General features: G+C 39.5%; 1 protein-coding gene across 1 annotated transcript in view; it reads left to right on the top strand.

The window, feature by feature from the left end:
- Positions 1 to 19,288: 19,288 nt before the first annotated feature.
- The window catches only part of EPC1 (enhancer of polycomb homolog 1 (Drosophila)), a 71,163-nt gene continuing 70,579 nt past the window's right edge, over positions 19,289 to 19,872 (top strand). The window contains exon 1 of the mRNA XM_010585230.1: positions 19,289 to 19,432. The gene's annotated coding sequence lies outside the window, so the exon portion shown is untranslated. The remainder of the gene's footprint in view (positions 19,433 to 19,872) is intronic.

Below are 19,872 nucleotides of genomic sequence, written 5' to 3'. Positions count from 1 at the left end.
GGTTTTGACTGGGATAGTTTTCTCTGTAGTACCTTGTATGGTGCTGTCTTTTGGACTTGTGCTGGAAACAACGTTGATAGGAGAGGGCTGTTTTCCTTCTCGCTGAGCAGTGCTTAAACAGCGTGAAGGCCTTTTCTGCTTCTCACCCCACCTCACCAGCGAGGAGGCTGGGGGGGCACAAAGAGCTGGGAGGGGACACAGCTGGGACAGCTGACCCCACTGACCAAAGGGATATCCCAGACCATATGGCGTCATGCTCAGCGTATAAAAGTGGGGGAAGAAAGAGGAAGGGGGGACGGTGGGAGTGATGGCATTTGTCTTCCCAAGTCCCCGTCAGGCGTGATGGAGCCCTGCTGTCCTGAAGATGGCTGAACACCTGCTTGCCATGGGAAGTGGTGAATGAATTCTTTGTTTTGCTCTGCTTGCATGCACAGCTTTTGCTTTACCTATTAGAAGTCAATAAAACCAATATTGATCCCCCCCTCACTTGAAAAGGTCTCTTTTGCTATTTTTAGCAGTGGGCAAGATAAAAAGCAGCTGTTTTCTGATCTTTCACAAAGCAGGATCCAGACCTGAGACCCAACACCTACCTATTCAGGGAATTACATTCCCTGGGTAATTAACAACATGCCTCCTAACTGCTCTGGCTTACCAACTTCAAGGAACAGGTCAGGGCTGAGAGGTTCCTGCTCCCTCTCACAGCAGCAGCTGCATCAGGGAAGTTTCTGGAGCATTTCAGTGGCTTCACAGGCAGTATCTGATCTGGACCCGAAAAACCAAGAAGCACAGATCTGCATAATGGTTTTTGTTTGGGACACCTGACAGGGGACAGGTTCTGGGTATGGATGATATGATGGCCACAGGAGCAGCCACCAACCTTGCAGCAATTTCCTTCCCAAGTCTCCTGGTCAGAGAATCCCACATTCGTTTTTGTAATTTGCCGGCAGGGACCACCATATTGTCCCAATGTCTGTACAGCACCAAGAGCCCCAAAGCCCTCCATGATGAGTGTGAGGGAGCCCAGTTATGATATTATCTGCATAATAGCTAATGATTATTGTTGAGAAAGCTCTTCCAGGTCTGAAGATACCGCCAGGTAGGCCAGCAGGACAATTCTGGCTGTGCGGGACTGCCAGAGGAAGGCGAGGGGAGGAAGGGAGGCAGTGGCGGGGCTGCTGTGGGACAGCAGGTGAACCTGGAAAAGGGGGTTCCTTTCCGGAGGATGTGACTATTTATTTAGTACAACAAAACAAAGCTAAAATAATGGTATTTGATGCGTGTTGTACCATATGTTTAGTTTGTGGTAGCGTCACGAAATGCAGGAAACCCAGGCGTTACGCTGTAATGCTCGTTAGGCGTTTAGCACCATGGGTACACAGCAGCAGGACCATGGGTGCTTCAGACAATCCCAGCTGGGGGCACGCAATTAAGAAATGAATAATGTAGGATGTCAAAAAGTTACTAAGTAATTTAAAGTTCTTATTGTTACTGGAGCTTCAGGCTTTAATTAAAATAATCCACAATCAAAGCGCGACTGTATGTTGCTTCTAATGTCCATACTATCAGTTTTCACACAGGCAACAGATGGTGTATTAACATTGCGTACAAACCAGAACCCAAAGTGGTCCTCTCGGGCAGGGGAAAGGAGGATATCCTTCTCACCCTGTGAGAAAAAGGGTTTTTTTAAATACATCAGACTTAATAAATACATAAAGCCTCAAAGAGAATTCTATTTTAAAATGTGGAGCAGAGGGAGGGTGCTAAGCACACAACAGAACTTTTTTAACAGAAAATTATCCAATTACAAACAACCTACTCAGATCAAATACAAATTCCAGGTGAAACTTTAGATGCAACAATATAATGCAATAAATTTATTAACTGAAAATTTAAGTAGTGCTCCTTGACATGCACATGTCATTTTCATTAAGAATGCCCAGCTCCAGTAAGAAAGAAATCATCCCTGAATAAATAAACAGAAACCCTATCACTGTCATAATGTCCATAACAAAACAGAGTAACATTTACACAATAAATTGGGTAAAGCAAGAGCAAATAAGAGTAGGTAATGATTTTAAAATAGAAAAATATATAAACACTGCAACTGCATGTTTATTTTATCCATTCTCTTTTCATTATACCATATGTTTGCTAAGACACAAATCATGCAACCAGGCAAATAGGTGAATATGATGACTCACTTTAAAAAGGTAGCTGCTGAACCACTTGTAAAAACACATGGACTAGGTATTCATATTTCATAATACAATGAAGAGCATAATCCTGAGCAGATTACTAGACTAGACTATAAGTATTGACCTTGCATATAAACTGTATTTAAATATTTATTGTTGCATGGTCAAGTACTTGCAGGTTAGAAAATGCCATGACTAAGTTTGCACATATAACTTTAATTCCTGCTTCTTTGTGCTTAACATGTCGTAAGGTCTCATGGAAAAATTAATCTTGACTTTACACCGTGGGAATCCCTAAACTAGTAGCTATTCATAATTTCATTCAAAATGTTGATATACACTACACCATTTTCAAATCATGCTTTGGAAATAGATTATTATTTCCTTTTGGCTTTTCCCTCTTTCTTTACAACACAGGTCACCACTGTGAGTCCTTTACAAACATTAATTCATGCATTTTCAGAGACACTTGTATCATGGCTGAGGTGATGGTGTAATTTTATACATGAGTACGAAGAGAGCAAAGTCAGTAGTGTCAACCTATTTTGCAGCTCCAAGGTGAGCTTTGATTTTACCAGTGTTAACACTTGCTGTGTTCTGATCAGGGTTCCCACTGACATCACCTTACACATATGGGTGGCAAGTCCCACTACACATTGTGACATTTCCAAATTGTACCTTCCACCACTTTTCCAAATTTTATTGGACTAACTGGGCCAGGATCATACACGAAGACAGAAATTCAGTCCTATTGGGAGGTTATGCAGCTGCCTTAATCTTTTCTTTTTCTGAGGCACTTTTCTACCTCATTCACTGCATATTCTGTGTACATATTCTGAAATCAAATGATCTGGGAATATCAGAGACAACTTCATTCCCTGAGGATCATGTTTCATGCACTGAAGGAAGCAGGGATCTTGTAGAAAAAGTAGTAAGTGACCGCCTATTTAAGGCCCATACTCAATCATGCTTGCAAAAGTTCTCCAAAAGAAGGTTGCACACACAACGTTTTCTAGAATAAGAAACCTACAGCTTTAGCATGCCTTTAAAACTGGGCCTTGTGTGTTGTTTTTTCTTTTGCTTTAATATGAATATTACTTCTCAAACTTTTCTTTTTTTTTAAAGGGAGGAAGATACACACATACACTCTCTGCCCTGCCTCTCCAGAAATTTCATCATGTGGAAATACATTTAACCCACACAGAATCTGAACAATAGTGGACCATTCAGATTGGCAGCACGGACGACTGCCCAGTAACTTGTCGCTGTCTTCTACACAGAGAAATCAGAAGAGAGATCACATACCTTTTCATTATTTTCAAAGCTATTTGATGATGGCAGATGCACACGTTGACTCCAAGAATTATGGATTAATTCCAGGTACTCAGAGGAGTTTTTCCTTCTTCCTTAGCCATTCTACTTCTGTTTTTTCCTCCTAATCAAGTTCTCTTTGTCTTCTTTAATATGCAGCTGCCCCACAGACTTGTATTCCAGTCAGACTGCATCTGCGAGTTCTCCACGTGTTAGTGGTTGAACAAGGAAAATCTCAGACATCACCCACAGTCTTAGTTTTAGCACAGCAGTAACTTTCAGTACCATAACAGAAATGTTAGATGCCTGTTGAGCTCTGGAGTCCTCAGACTAAGCTACCTCTTTGTTAGCCAGCAGGGAGGCAGAGCTATAGCAACAGCTGTAAGGATCCGATGACCGCGCTACCTACAAGATGCAGCAGAATAAGACTCTCATTAATATATAGGAGCTATGTGGCAATGGAGAACACTACATATAGATACAATCTTTCTAAAAATTATAAACGATACACAATTGGCATGTAAAAGTAAAAACAATAAAATTACATAGTTTATAGGTAAGAGAAATCTATTAGTATTTACTGAACAGATGGGAATTGTTTTTCTGGGGCTTATTTGGCCAAAATTTGATGGCAGTCATAAAAATAGCAAAATCACATCACTCATGTCGGAGGGGTTCTGCTGCCAAATTCCAAGTCCCTGCTCCAAAATGTGACAATACTATACCTGATAGTTTTAAAATCTTGGTACCAGTGAAATTAAATGTGAGAAATGTGATCCTTTCACAAGGACTCCCAAAATGATCCTGGGAACTCTAAGCTGCTAAGACTGACCTCCATATTGGGAAAACTATTGGTAGAAACTATTACAGGTATAATACTGAAGGACAGATGGGTAAATATGATATGCCTGGGGAGAAGTCACCACCACTTCTGTAAGTGTAAAATTATGCACATTGGGAAAATAAAATGCAATTGCATATATATGTAAAAATGGATTCTAAGTTGCTATTAATTCCTTCTCCCTATCCTGAAAAAGCTGAGGTTATCATTGTTAGTTAGTACTAAGTAAATAATGCTAAAAAAATACTGGAATATGAAAATAAAAATAAGCAGAAGATAATAAGCAAAGAAAACTAAAATCTAGAAGAAAAAAGCATTGTCCTGCTGTATGCATGGATGGTATGCCCACACCTTGACTACTACATCTACCTCTGGCAGTCCCACCTCAGAAAGAATAAAAAAGTAGAAAAGGTGCATAGAAAGATGACAAAGATAACAAGAAGCATTGAACTGCTTCACTTCAAGTCAAGAACTTGCTTGTAGTTTCCTCCAAAATACAACAGAATGCTTCTTATCCAACAGATATAATAAACATATAGAATTAGGAGTGATTGGAGAATGTGAGTTGGAAATTATTATTTGTCATTTCTAAAATGAAAGAAACAGGGCACTATGTTAGAAAATCAATCAGCCATTTACAAATTAAGTCAAACTGGAAATCATTTCTATTACAGAAACTAAAAATATAAATGGTTTTTAAAAATACTGCTCTGTGTATGCCCATTGGTAGCTAATGACCATTGTGAACCAGATGTAAAAACAAGCTTCAGAAATCCCTAACTCACCACCTGTCAGAAGCTAAGCATGTATACCGATGCAAGGATCACTCTGTACTTGACCTGTTTCCTATATTCCTCCCCAGGTATCTGCTGTCATTAGCAGTAGCAGCCTGACATTTCTTTTCACTCTCTGGCTGTTCTCACTTTCTTACATTACTAAGCGATATTAGCACAGCAAGCCTACACCAGATAAACAAGCGAAAGCATTCACTGATCTGCGTGTGGCCTAGATTCCTGTGCTTTTTTCAGCTTCCACTAATTGTGTACTTGCTATGTTTTCACCCCAAAGAAAATATTTCACTGATACCATGAAAATTCTCCTTTTCCCAACCACCCAGAACTACTAATTGATGGAGATGCCTTATTCTCCAACATGTGTTTAAATTCTAATTTATTATTCTATGTTATTTAAAATTATAATTAGTTGAAAATGTAATATTAGCTTTGTCAGAAACCACATTTTACTTCTTAAAGTAATCCAGCTAGGCTTCTCACTGATTTCTCCAATTCCACAAATGGGGTGACATGCATATGAGGAAGTATCCATTTTATGCAAACCCTTTGGTAGCTCAGGATGTGATCCTAACTAGGCAAATGAACTGTTAATGTGGTGATGGAGCCAGAAAAAAAGATATCCCCCCAAACGGATGGCATTTTGTTAAAAAAACAGTGTAAGTAATAAAAATTTAAAATTCTGAAAGTAGTAGAATGACTGAAGCCAAGTCTCCACTGTAGAACTTCTTTGTGCATTTACTTTTTTTAAAGATTTTCTTCAGTGCGGGTATTAATATGATGTATCTCTGTTTTAATGGAATTAGTAGGAGTTGAATATATTTACATACATGCATATCACTCTAGGAGCTCACAAAACTCTGATTGTGGTTAGACATTTGAATTATGCATACAGAAGCAGAGTGACATAAACACAGTTTCTTCCTCTGTCAAATATGATTGAAACTGGTCAGCAGGTTCAAAAATTATTAGAGGTGGACTGCAATACATGACTGTAAAAACTTAATTTCACCATGAAACCTGCTACAAAGCCCTATGAGAACTTTAAGGGGTGAGCTGTAGAGAAGGAAAGGAATTCTGGACCCTACTATAAAGGAGATGAGCTGAAGTAAAGGGAATAAAAATACAGTATTAACTGAGTAAAGAGAAAGGCCACAAAAGTATTTAAAGAAACTATTCACTCCAAAGGATATATCAAAGTGGCATTTGTGAGACTGAAAGAGTTCATGTCTCAAACATTGTGGTGGGGCAAGTTCTGCTTAAAGAGAAACCCCGCACAGCCAGGAACCAAGGTGAAAAGCCCATCAGCTCAGACATCAGCAACAGGAGGGGGAGGGCGTGCTGGAGGGTCCAGCTCCCTGTTCTGATAAGCTGTTCTGGTACAAAGATCAAACAATGGCCATGTCTGCAGGGAAGGAAAAGTTACTCTACAAACGACCCCCAAGCCCAAAGGCTCGCAAACTGCTCATTAACCTGATGAGTTCGAGTGCCCGCCCGAAGGAAGGGGTAAGGATGATAAAAGGACACCAACCGAAGCCCCGGCTGCACAAGCCCACCGGGACTGGACCCCTCGGCTGGCTGGACCAACGCTGGACCCAGGACCGGTGAAATCTTTCTCTCTTTCTTTCTCTCTCTCTGTCTTCTTCTCTCTTTCCTTTTCCTTTTCCAGAATCCCCACACCTCATCCGTTTCAAGATATAAACCGTTGACCAAGTCTGAGACTAAGAGTAGATCCAGCCGCTCCTGGGCCCTTCTCTGAGGAGGAGTCTGGAAAGCAAGGGGGTCTGCTCTGAACCTCCTGACCCAACGGGAGGGATCTCCTTATTCCCTGAATCGATGTATATGGTTACACGGTTTACAGAAGTAATCTTATGCCAATTCCTGTTGTGAGAAACCCTGCCACCTACTACCAGCCTCCCCAGTTTAGTTTGCTTCTGTTATGAATAAAATCTTTAACTGATCTTTTGGTGTCATTTCACCTTAATTTAGCCCGAGGGAATTTCGAATTAAACACGACTCCCTGGTCTGTCCAGTCTGGGTCGTGACAGCGTTACTCTGGATGGGAAGGAAGTTTTGCTGAAATAAGACATTTCTGAAATTTAGGAGACATATCAAATACTGTTGCTCATTTAGCAAGCAACATGTGCAATGATGAATCAATGGTTTGAAATATACGTCAGATGCTGTCCAAATAACAGTCAACTTCAAGATAGAAGGCCCCTGTAAGCACAGACATATAAGAAAGCTTAAAAAAGAATAATCTTGCATTTACCCATAGCCATCTAGTAATGATACTTCAACACATTTATACACTGCATTAAAACTATTAGGTTTGACTTGGATCTTCTTGACAAGTTTATCTGAAAATATGAGATCCTTCATGTCTGTACTGGTCTGGATGACTGCAAAGGAGCTGGCAAATTGCTCTTTATTTTTGACTTTTATTAAAGAATTTTTCTTTTAATTTGTATCATTAGAGAAAAAAGTAAATTCTTATCAATTTTACATCCATGTGTATCAATAAAGTCAGTATATCAATGAGAAAATAGGCATAAATGCTGTATTTGAATGTAGGGTTGTGCCAATTTGATCTGTAGGCCCTAAATTTTCTTAATTATTCACTGAACTTGTTGCTGCAAAGAACTTGAGCTGAAAAAAAGTGTTGACTTAAGGTATGGAAACTGTAAACATTTAGCATGCTGTATAAAATTTATTAAGTACTTTTAGTTCAAGTATAATTAATCTTTCATGAATTATGTGAGTATATGATTTATGTATTACTAGGACCTAATGTTATACTTAGCGAAGGACTCTGCCTAAAATCTTCTAAGGCAGGTATATAGAATAAAAGTGTAAAACTGTGGAGCATTATTAATCTGAAGTGCTAGGAAGGGGAAACAAATTAGTTCATAGGCAAATTCCCAAGTCAATAGAGCCCCAATAATAAAACTATACCAAAACCGATCATGTTTTTCAGAATATTTAATCTTATCCAATACTTCCAATACTAAGAAGCATTAACAGCTTTAGTATCAGTTTTAAGACCCATAAAAAAGAATATTCCTAAGATTTCCAGTCCTTTGACTAGTAGTACTTCACTTAAGAAAGCAAACTCTTTACTCACAGATTTTAAAGCATCTGATTCTTCTTCCATTTTTTATTTAACCCCAGGAGAATTCTTGCTACAAAATTTACATGTGTTCATTCCTTTCTTCCTTTCTTTTCAAGATGTTAAGCTATCAATACCGTAGTAATAAAGTCCATTTGATTTTATGTTGGCTTAATAGTCTCCCAAGTCTGTTTGGTGTGGTTTTTGATAAATGAGGAAATTCAATGAAGTGTGAGTAGGTTAACTAGAGATTGATCAAATTATATCCATTAAGTAATGAGAAAAATGTGTTAGCGCTGGGGAGAAGGACTTTTGGCTCAGAAAAGTAAATGAGACTAAACTCAAGTAAACCCAGCTAAGCTGGTTTTTTTCATTGTGACAGAAACATTTATAACTATCCTCTCTGACAAATGTCTGAAGTCTACCTGAAATAAAGGTCTGTGCTAAAGCTTTACAAAAAGCAAGCAAGAAGATCATGTGGGAGCTCAGCTCTATCTTGGGTAGAATAATTGACTTCAACTCAGTTGTGAGTTCATAGTGCTTGTGAAGTACTTTGCATAAAAATTTTAACCATTCTATAAAGTACTTCCAAGCAATATGAACTTAGCTCATAGTTCACTTTAATACTTTACAACAAGTATGAAGATATATAAATGGTAAAACTACCTAATATTTTTGTGCACAGCTTCATCTTCATCGTTATTTCTTCATGTCTAAACAAAAACTGTTGCATCTCTACTTGCATCAATTCATGTAACTTGTTGGCTAACGGCAGATGCTAAATCCTTACTGCTGATTCTCGCAGTACTTCTCCTAACCACACAGAAGCTACCATCCTGTACATAACTGTTCTGGCATTAGTGCTAGATATCCCATGTAGCAAATACACAGAAGGTACTTCACTGTTTTTAAACATTTTGTTTTCAAATCAAGTAACTACAGTATGCACCTGGGTACCATCATCCACTTCCACATAGCTTCAAGGCTCTCACATGAAAGTTTTCTTTATCATTCACATTTGAAATAACGCTACTATGTGCTGCTAAATACAAGAGAGTGGACATCAGGGCTCACATTAAAATCTGAGAGGATGAGAAAGCTCCAGTTCCGTTACAACTCGGTGGTCAATACTTTGGTGCAGGGATTAAAGCAACCGCTGTGGAAACAGGGATGGGGAATGGAAGTTTCAAAGCTGTTACCCATGATCAGTATGTATGTGTTCACACATATTGCAAAGGCAATATTTGCACAGGAGATGGGCTGCAGCACTCCTAGCATCTTCAGTAAATCTACGGTTACTATGATGTATGTCAAAAGAATACAGAAATTAATGCAGAAGAGACTATTTCACCAGTCAATGCTGGACTTAAAAGGTCTGGTATATGATTTTGTTACAATCTGAGACAGAAATCAGGTTTTTGGGACCAAATGCCTACCAGTTCCTTATGAAATAAGACCACGTTCTAATGCTCCAGCCATTCTCTCAGTCACTAACTGTCCTAGACATCGAACTGTTCTTCAGTAGCTGTACTTAGTATTGGTGCCAAGCCAAGACTTTAGGTCTGCTGATCTGCCAAATACAGTTTTAAAATTCTAGTAGGCTGTAAGTCTTATCTTTTCAACAGAAGAAAAATACAAAAAAGGTGCAGGCATAGAAAAAGAAAACTCTTGTGGGGAAAGTACAGAAGACACGCTGTGCCTGTGGAATGGGGAGAAAAAGAGCAATGAAGGTCATGACAGGAAAAGTAGCATAAAGAGTGATGCAAAAGATGAAAAGAATGGCAAAGCTTCATACAAGAGCATGCAGGGCACACAGCAGCCCTGAGAAGGACTAAGAACACAAAGAGAATCTGGCTGGCAACAGAAGGATGTTAAGCACTGTTGAAGAGGTAAGGGACATCTGCATCATCTGATGGATAACAAATGGAGGAAAAAGTACCAAAGAGCCTGGGTACCTTTGGCATGGGAAAAGGTCTGGAAGATTCCTGAGATAAATAAATATGGACATCAGCTGAGTGAGGACTGGAGAAATGTAACCAGTTGTCTGCATGTGCGCTGAGCACGCTGAGGCAGGCCAGCTGAAAGTAACTTTGCCAGGCTAGAGTCAGGAATAGAGACAGGATCACAGTAAAGGTAATCCAGGATTAAAAACCAGTGGATGAACTAGTCCAAAGAGCAAGATAAAAATGTGGTCTATGGCAAAACCAAAAGTCAGGAAGGAAAGGAATCTCTAGTATAAAGTATGGCAGTGGGGCATGTCATAAAGTCATAGATTAGCCCAGGTTGGAAGGGACATCAAAAGATCATCTGGTCCAACCTTTCATGGGAAAGGGAGCCTAGATGAGATTATCTAGCACCCTGTCCAATCGCATCTTGAAAACCTCCAGTGATGGGGACTCTACCACACCCCGGGGGAGGTCGGTGCAGTGAATGATTGTTCTCACTGTAAAAAACTTCTTTCTTATATCAAGATGAAACCTCTCCTGGTGCAACTTGTACCCATTTCCCCTTGCCTTCTCCACGTGGCTCCTTGTGAAGTGAGAGCCTCCATCCTCTTTGTAGCTGCCCTTTAAATACTGGAATATGGTGATGAGGTCTGCCTGAGCCTTCTCTTCTCCAGGGAGAAAATATCAAATTCTTCTTTCCTCATAGGACAGGTTCTCCAGCCCTTTGATCATCTCTGTGGCCCTTCTTTGGACCCTCTCCAGTCTGTCCATGTGTTTCTTGTATTGTGGTGACCAGAACTGGACACGGTATTCCAGGTGTGTGGCCTGACAAGCGCTGAGTGGAGTGGGATGATCACACCTCTGTCTCTGCCAGTAATGTCCCTGAGGATGCAGCCCAGGATCCAATTTGCCTTCCTTGCTGCAGTGGTGCACTGCTGACTCACCACAAGTCAGGTTAGACAGACCTGTCAAGGAGCAGAAATAAAAATTTAGGTTTATATCATAGCCCAGAAGTAAATTGAATAGCAAAGGACAGAAATTGCCTAATGCTAACTTGGGGAAAATGTTAAATCACTGGCCAGTTCCTTGTTGATGAGGCTTGCTAGGCCCTCAGTGACTGAAGAGACAGACTGCAGGCAGACTCTTACAGGTTTTGCCTGGCCAAAACAAAAGTAGTCAGCTGCATGACCTTCTCATGGTGTGTATTTCAGTCTATGCTCAGGTCTCATCTATAAAAGATTCAGTTTCAGTGAGGACCTACTTACATTTTACATTTCAATATTTTAGTTTAAGAGTTGAGTGACAAAAATAGGAATGTTTTCAATACAAGGAGCTTCAGTTCTTAATGAACATGTACTAGAACACCGGTACTAGACACCTTTGCTGACAGCCAACATCTTGCCGTTTGTTCCCCTTAAAAAATCTAGTCATAAAGCAGTAAATAAGGCTCTAAATAACTTTTAAACTATAAATGATTGAAACTAATACAGAATTTTTCAAACTGAACTACAGGCTCTTCCAGGTTTCAATAGTATTCAATCACAAATAATTAGCCTCTCTTTTCAGAAAATATGTACTCTTAAAAATATACATTTTGATTCTCAAAAATTAAGCAATTATAAGCTAAATAATTTTAGGGGAAGTTGCATCAAGAGAAACCTTAGTGGCTATTTACAAGGTAAAAGCTAAAGTTCTATCACCACAAAAGAAATTCCATGCTAGTTTTAAAAATTAAGAGGAACCTGAGATGAAGCAGCTATGAAAATAAAGAATATATTCATAAACTGTTAAGTTCCCCTTTCTTCCATTTGTGGACTGATAACATACCTGTTTTAAGTTGGCCTGTGTGGGTAAGGCAAAACTAAGGGCTTTTTTCTACTTTATACCAGACTGTGAAGTACATTTCTATAAGGTTTAATGATCAGTGTTACAAATGTAGCTCATCACTTACAGGTGTGCCATTTACAAACCACTGAGAAACATTTGCATTAAGATTTTTGTGTAACAGCCTGAGCCTTGGATGCTGTGCATATTCCCCATCTTTGCTCAGACCAAAAGGGCTCTGGCAATGCTTCTTGGAAATTTACTCTGTAAATAAGTTATTGTGATCCAGCTGACAATACCTGTGCTAGATCTAGCCTGTAGAATAGTTCCTTTTGGTCTGGTATTTTTTCTTTGTGGAAACTATGGAGCATTTTTTTGACAGAAGAGAGACTTCTTTCCTTTTGCTAAGAGATGCTGCTACCTTTAGGTCCCTATGAGTGGAAGCAGCAGGGCAAGGAGCACATTTCTTACTGTACGTGAGCAGCACAGGAATGAATGTTACTATTGTCTCTGCAGCACACGTAGGGAGGGCAAAACTGGGACCAGTGTAACATAAGATATACAAGACATTACGTGAAAAGGCTGCATCCCTGCAACATGGTGTGTCTACTACTAGAGACTTTTTCTTGCCTATTGATTACATTTATAATCAACAAGCTAATTAAGTTTGGTCAGCTTAGTCTTCAGAGCTTTTTCTAACATTAATAAAAAGACTAATAGTAAACACATTATTTAAACTTCAAAATAGTGAAACTGCCAATAAATTTATACTGTAAGTCAGAATTTCTAGAAAATTGACAAGGATGTGAAAAATCAAAGAATACTTGATCAGCAAAATTAGGGATACAAGAAGGAATTCAAGAAAAATTAGGTAAAAAAAAAGTATTGTATTTGTCCCTGAGTGGTTTGAAATATCACAGCTGACACTAATAATGCAGAAGAGCAGATATGTCAAACAGGCGATTTGATATTTGAGAATATGATGGACAATGTAATAATACCAGAAGATGTATATGAACTACTTTGTTTTCCAACAGCAATTAATAATGGTATGAAAAAACACCCACTTTATTCTGACATCTTAAAATAATTAATGCCTTATCATTGTCATCCTGGAATTTCAGATGAGCTGACCAATTAACGCACTGAGCTTGCTGACCAGAGTTTATGATGCCTCATTCTAGTTGCTCAGTGAAAGGTACCCAAATTGAAATAGTGTTATCTATAAAAAGGCTAAACATAATAAGAAACAAGGAGAAGAAATTAAAGCTTTTGTGACTGCAGTTCATAGTCTTGCTGAATCTGGAACTGTAAAGGACTTTGGTTCAGTCATCTCAGACCTACATATCCTCAAAGTTGTATGCAACTGTAGGCTCTTCTTAAATTCCCATTGAAATACTCTTCCTAGGCTCATCAAGCTTTCGCTGACTAAACTGGCTTCCATTCAGTATGTCACCAGCATCAGAACATTTCAGAAAAGAAACTGAATTATGACAGCATTGCCTTTGCCATACAGATGGTGCATTTATTTGCAGCAGCAGTAAAATTGAACACCATGAGTGACTCTGAACAGTTCTGAGATGTTTTCAACAGTGGCCCTTTATTCTGAGTGACAAATGTGAATTCAGAAAAGAACAGATAAAATCTGCTGAACACATAAACCAGTCAACAGGCAAGTCAGCGGAACACAGATGGACTGCAGCCATTATTCACCTTATCTGAATCCATGGCATTTCTGCTGAAATTTCCTAGGTATAATAAATCATATGGGAAAATGGTCTCCAATAGTAGCTGGACTAATAAAATTCGTAAGGGATCCCCTTAATTGTCAGAAGATGAAATTCCAAGAAAACCAGAGAACGTATTTAATAAAGCAGAAGCATCAATTGCATGTTCCCTTGTTTTGGTGCAACACACTGTAAACAATTCAACAGCAGTAGCAACAGCTGTATCTTACAGTCCGGGAACAATGCTTGCACAAGAAGCATTGTGGAAATAAAAGAGGAATGCAAGCAAGTGAGAAAGATGCTTTAACTGTTACTTCTGCTTGCAAACATCTCAATGAATATTTATTCAGCATCAATTTTAACACAAAAATGAGGATCCAGTGCTTGGATTCAAAAGCACTGAATAACCTTCCACCCAAAATTCCAAGACCTGGACCAAAGCTGATGTGATTCTCTTTCAAATATCAGTACATAACAGGAAAAGTATACAGACCGATCCCAATCAAACAATCGCCAAAGTTAAAAGAAAGGTTTCACAGTGAGCTTTTTTTTTTTTCCCAGATTTTTTTTTCTGACTTTGTTCTGAAATCACACCCAGTAATTCCCCACCAGCTTCAACCCATTAAATATAGACATCTAAAAGACCAGAATTTTTTTAAATTCATCTGTGCCAACATGGTATGGCTGAAGTATTCTTTTAATAAGTATACTACAATATAGGACTTTTCATATGGACATAGATTTAATTGTGAAAGGATGGCACATTTTGATACTTGCCAAAGCTTATGAAGATTGTTAATGCATAAAAAGATGTAGGTTATGAACTGACCAATCTCTACAGTGGATCTGAGGAGATACTTTCAGACCATAACACAAGGATACAACAGAAATAACCCGGGGGGGGGGGCAGGGGGAAGCTATCTTCAGAGATGTGTGGCATACCTTGGCAACCAACAGCAACAGATGTTTTGGAGGTTTATTTCTGTTTTTTATTTTCAGAAGACTTCCATGCATTTTTGTAATGAATCGCTTTTCCACCTATATTGACTTGGCTCTTTTTCCACAGCTTTTGCCACTGAACATCATCCTTAAACCATCTGAACTGTCACTGGCAGGACTTCTGACTTGAAAAGGATGAATGACAGATCAACCTGTGACAATACTGTAATTTAAATCTACTTGGTCTAATCATAAATTATTTGAACATGAGGTCCCAGCGCAAGGAAAGAAATTCAGCAATGCAACTTCAGTGTCTGAAACAAAGAAAAACACTGCCTGAAATAAGATTAATGAGAAAAGAAATCCTTACTGATGCTCACAGTACTGCAGAGCTGGAATGAGAGGAAAATAGTGGTGAATGGGTTATCGGTAAAAGGCAACTTGGATCAGCTTGTTAAGGCAGGCACAAGTGACAGCAGTAGGCATATCTGTGTACAGGTGAAAGCAAAATTCCGAGAGCACTGTTAAGTCCTATTGACAGAAGAAGTGAGAAGGTATGACCTAAAAGGGATTACTGCAAAGGATACCGAAATTAATAGGATGGTTTGCTGAACAGGGGTACCTATAATGGTAATGCAGCAACAAAGCAAATGAAATTTTGGGGTAGACATAAAAATATCAGGAGTTACCTTACTTTAGTATGCGGCAAGTAGAGTGACTGTTCTTGGCATATTGCACCTGTTCCTGACATCCATGATTTGTGAAGCATGAAGATTGCAGATAAACTGGAGAAGCACTACAATCACATAACAAAGAGTAATATTTTGTGAGTCTTATATACTCAAACAAAACCAGAACTTGGACAGAGAGATGGAAAAAGGAGGTTTAATAAGTTACACAGCCTGTGATTTAAAGTTAAATTTCAAGCGAGTCAAGTAATCACCGTAACAATTTAGTGAAGATTGTGGTGGATTTTTTTATCACTATACATTCTCATTCAAGAGTGGATGCTTTTTAAAAATATCTGACCTGGGTCAAACAAGAATTTTGCTACAGAAGTCTATGTCCTCCTTTATAATGCAGTCAGGCATCAATGATCCATTCTTATGCTATAATTTATGAATTTTCCAAATTACAGCAAATCAGTTTTTTATGTTCTTCAACAGCAATTATGCAGCTATGTGAACATTATCTATTGAATAAAAATGCAAACTATTTATGCATTTGGTGATCTTTCAACTGAAAAACATTCAATGCCATCTTTATGAAAAGAAAACAAATAATCGTTTACATACCAGTTGCAAAAGCACTTTGATATCCTTCAGCTATTGCTATCTACCTAATGATTTACTGACGAAACAGACTGATAATTCACTTCCTAAAGACATCAAGAAAAGATCTTCGAAAGAAGATCAGTGTAATTTGTTTATTACAAGTGTAGAGACAGAGACCTACTTGGAAAATATGGCAGTAGAGTTAAATCTTTATGGGCAAGATAAAGATTAATGAAAATGAAAGATAAAGAATAATAAAAGCAACTATACTGCAAGTAGAATGTAAAAAGTGGTTGCACTAGTTTGAGTAAGAAGATGTTATTTGAATGCTATCAGTTTTTAGCCACTTTTTTGTGTTAGTCTAAATCCTAAAATATAGCTAGTTTGTTTCTTTGCTCCCATACAGATACTCTATTTCCCTGGTTTTAAGTAAAATCTCAAGATGAACATTCACACCAAGCATTGGACAAAGCTTTAAAAAAAAAGTGTGCAGAATGGATGGTGGTGCTCTTTGGAGTTACTCTGAACAATAAGAAATTTGGGCAAATTTGACATCAAGTCAAGTGAGGGTTGTTCTTAAAGCATGAGAACATACTGTTCAGCTTTTGTTGGAACACTTATTCAGATAAAAAAAGCCACAATGTGCATTTTAATCACTATCTCAATTCTCAACATTTAGTACTCGCTATACACTATTTTCAGTTAAAACTGATGACAAGATCAAACGTGAAAGAAAATGACCCCGGCTTAAAGAGTTACCATACCTCAGCTCATCTACAGAACTAGTAAGCTTTAAATCGGAAGGAAATTTGGGATAGTTCAGCTTAGTTTAGCCTGTAACAAAAGAATCCAGTCAAATTCTTTCACGTTTGCCACACCGTGATATTTCTGCAGACATTCACCGAGGCCTGACTCATCTGAGGTTATTTACTTTGCAGTGTTGTATCATGGCTACCCAACATACTTAAGAGCTTGTCACATTGTTGCTGTAGTAAATACAGTCTTATCTAAGGTATTGCATGCAAAGGAATGACAAAGAATTTGCGAATATGCACCTGCTACTACTGCAATGCCACTACTAAATGTGGGAAGGAAAGAAAAAAAAAAGTTTAAAAACCTACAGTGACCTAACATAACAAAGAATGTACTGAGAGGGGCATGAGCCCACAGACCACAGCCCTCCTCCAAAGCACGGTTTGCTCTCCTGGATGTAGCTATGCCCTGGAAGCGACCTGCATGGCCCTTTCTGCCCCTTCAGGTTACATTCAGGTGAGGGCTCTGTCAGACCTGTGCTAGTTTAAGGTGGATAGTGATGAACATTTAATCTGTTGGACACTGCAGGGAGATGAAGGCTTCTCAAAAAACAGGTGATAGGAGAAGGAGCCTTCCCAGTGTGCATGGTTATTTTGGTCCCAACCCTCCTGCCTGCTTATCTACTTGTATTGACAAGTTTGAGGTGACCCTTTAGTAAGCAGGTGTTCATATAATAAACACTACCACCGGAGTAGTACTTACGAATTCACTAAATACAAGTTAGGAGGGAGGTTCAGATAGTCAACACATAGTCCTCAAACTAATGGTTAAGAATAACACTTTAAATCTTATAAAAAGCATGCTACATCTCTTCAGGCCCATATAATTTGAACTAACGTATATCTTTTTTTTCTAGGACTTGTTAATTGCTAGCAGGCCTGGCTTATGATTTTTCCATGTCACCATGCCTTTTGGATCTTTTCATTGCCCCTCCTACATCAAACATAAGCTTTGCATGTGTATTTTCAACACTCTCATAGCCTGCTTCCCCCCTTATCTGTTTTCTGTCATTCCAAAAAAATTAATGCCGATTTGATTAGACTTCTGTAGTTCATCTGCTGCTTTTTCAACTAAACATCTTTGTGCTTTCTTCCATGCTGTCCTTCTTGTTGGAGAAGTCTTCTTTCAGCAGCCCCAAGCCCAATTAATTGTCTTCATCAAATCCCACCTTATGTCTTCTTCGCCATGATGTATACACAGAAACAAGAGTTAGGCTGGTGGTGTGTTGCAAACTGTGCCTTCGCGGTTGATCAATACAGTCTCATTGTTTCCCTCATCTGTCTGTAGCCATCTGCTGTCTTTTGTCTTATACTTTTGAGCTCTTCAGGGCAGGAATTATCTTTTTGTCCTATATTTCTATACGGTATATCATTGTAATCATAGTCCAGGATTAAGGCTGCTAGATAGCATGATAATACAAATAAATAATAATAATGGCAAAATTTGCTCCAAGTTCTTTGCAGGTTTGTTGGGTTTTTTTTAAATCTGAGACCTAGAAATATGAGGTGGTTTGGGGGGGGAGGGAAATTACCAATTTTGCTGTTTTTTCAGTGCTTCTGAAAAAGGTTTAGAATGGCAGTGGATGGAAATATTAATTCAAGTCTTTTAATACAGTGCTGGATCAGGCTCAGCAGGTCTGACAGCCTGTCTCCATTGTAACTCCTACTAAAGGCAGTAAAAGGGCTCTCCTGGGAAATGAATCAGGCCCTACAGAGCCCGGGAGGCAGCGTGCGAGAGGAGCTGTGCTACTGCCTGGCAAGATCGGTGGCTCAGATAGAGGACCACATATTGACATTTTTATGATCATCTCTAATTTAAACATGCCATATTTTCCTATTTATTTTCATTTCAAGAGGAATCTCAGAAAAGTTAAAGGGCTGCAACACTACACAGGGTCATAACAAGAGAAAATCTGCGATTATTTCCACAGAGATCGTAATTCAGGCAGACTACGGTGAACCACAAACGCAAAAAGATGAATGTTACAAAACGTGTATTTCTGTGCGAGAGGCCTAAGTTTCAGTTACGGCTGAGAATCCTCCTTCCAGTGTCTTCTCGGCGCCCACACGCTCACTTACGAGGCCGTAATATGTCAGGGGGGTAATTTTATCTCGCACCGAGCACCGAAAGCGTTAGAATTTGCCCGTCTTTTCCCGGCGGAGCTACAGAGGGACTACCTGACTCAGCGCCCAAACTAGAGCCACAGCATCAAATTTCCCAACCCACTTAATTTGAAAGCCTGACAAGATAGGTGAAAGACCTTATAAATATGTAAAGCAGGAAGTTCAAATTACACAGTGATGTAAATTCCCAGTGCTCGATGCCCTTTTAAAAACAATAAAAATCCTCGCGAAAGTCCAACGTTGGTAAATCCGCGTTACTACCCGCGCTGTCTGGCGGTGCCCTGCGGAGTTTAGCCGCGGCATTGTTACTTTTCGTGCGGATTTTATTTTGGATTTCTACCACTTCCTGGAGGCCAGGGGGAGGCACAGTGGGAGGAACCAAAAAACTCGGTGCCACAGCCATTTTGTTTGTGGGCAGCATGGTAGAATTCTGTCAGTCAGTATAAGGAGGGGTTTTTAAAACAGTATTTATGGAAAAACTATTCCTGCCGTAACGGATGTATCTGTTGAATTTAGTGTTAATTTAGTTCTTTCATAAGGTAGGTATTTATATTCGTAAGTAAAGGGAGCCTTTGCGGGGATCCGAGCCTCCCCACTTTCCAGGAATCGTGGATTTTGTTTCAGGCATGACTGGCTTTTTTAGATGCTGCGAGGTTGCTAACGGCGGCGGGGCCGGGGTGCGGGCGGCGGGGGGAGGCCGAGGGATGGATGCGCTTCTCGGCAGAAACTTGCTCCGGGGTCGGGCGGGGGGAGCCGGGAAAACGCCAAAGTCTCGGAATGATTTTCTCCGGCTGTCCGTCTTTATTAATTCGCAAGAGGCGGCTGCTCTCGTTGAGGGGAGGGATGGGGCGGGGGGGGGGGTGCGCGGAGCGAGCCGTAGTTTTGCAGTGTCACCGAAAACCAGCGCTAGACTTTGGTCCTGTGTGTTTCAAAGGCGGGTGTAAAATGGCACACTGCATTTTTCCAGGCGGCGGCGGCG

This window comes from Haliaeetus leucocephalus, unplaced genomic scaffold, assembly GCF_000737465.1.
Source record: "Haliaeetus leucocephalus isolate CR32 unplaced genomic scaffold, Haliaeetus_leucocephalus-4.0 Scaffold0, whole genome shotgun sequence".
NCBI lineage: Eukaryota > Metazoa > Chordata > Aves > Accipitriformes > Accipitridae > Haliaeetus > Haliaeetus leucocephalus.
Note: the sequence above shows the minus strand (reverse complement) of the source record. Positions and strands in the feature narration are given on the sequence as shown.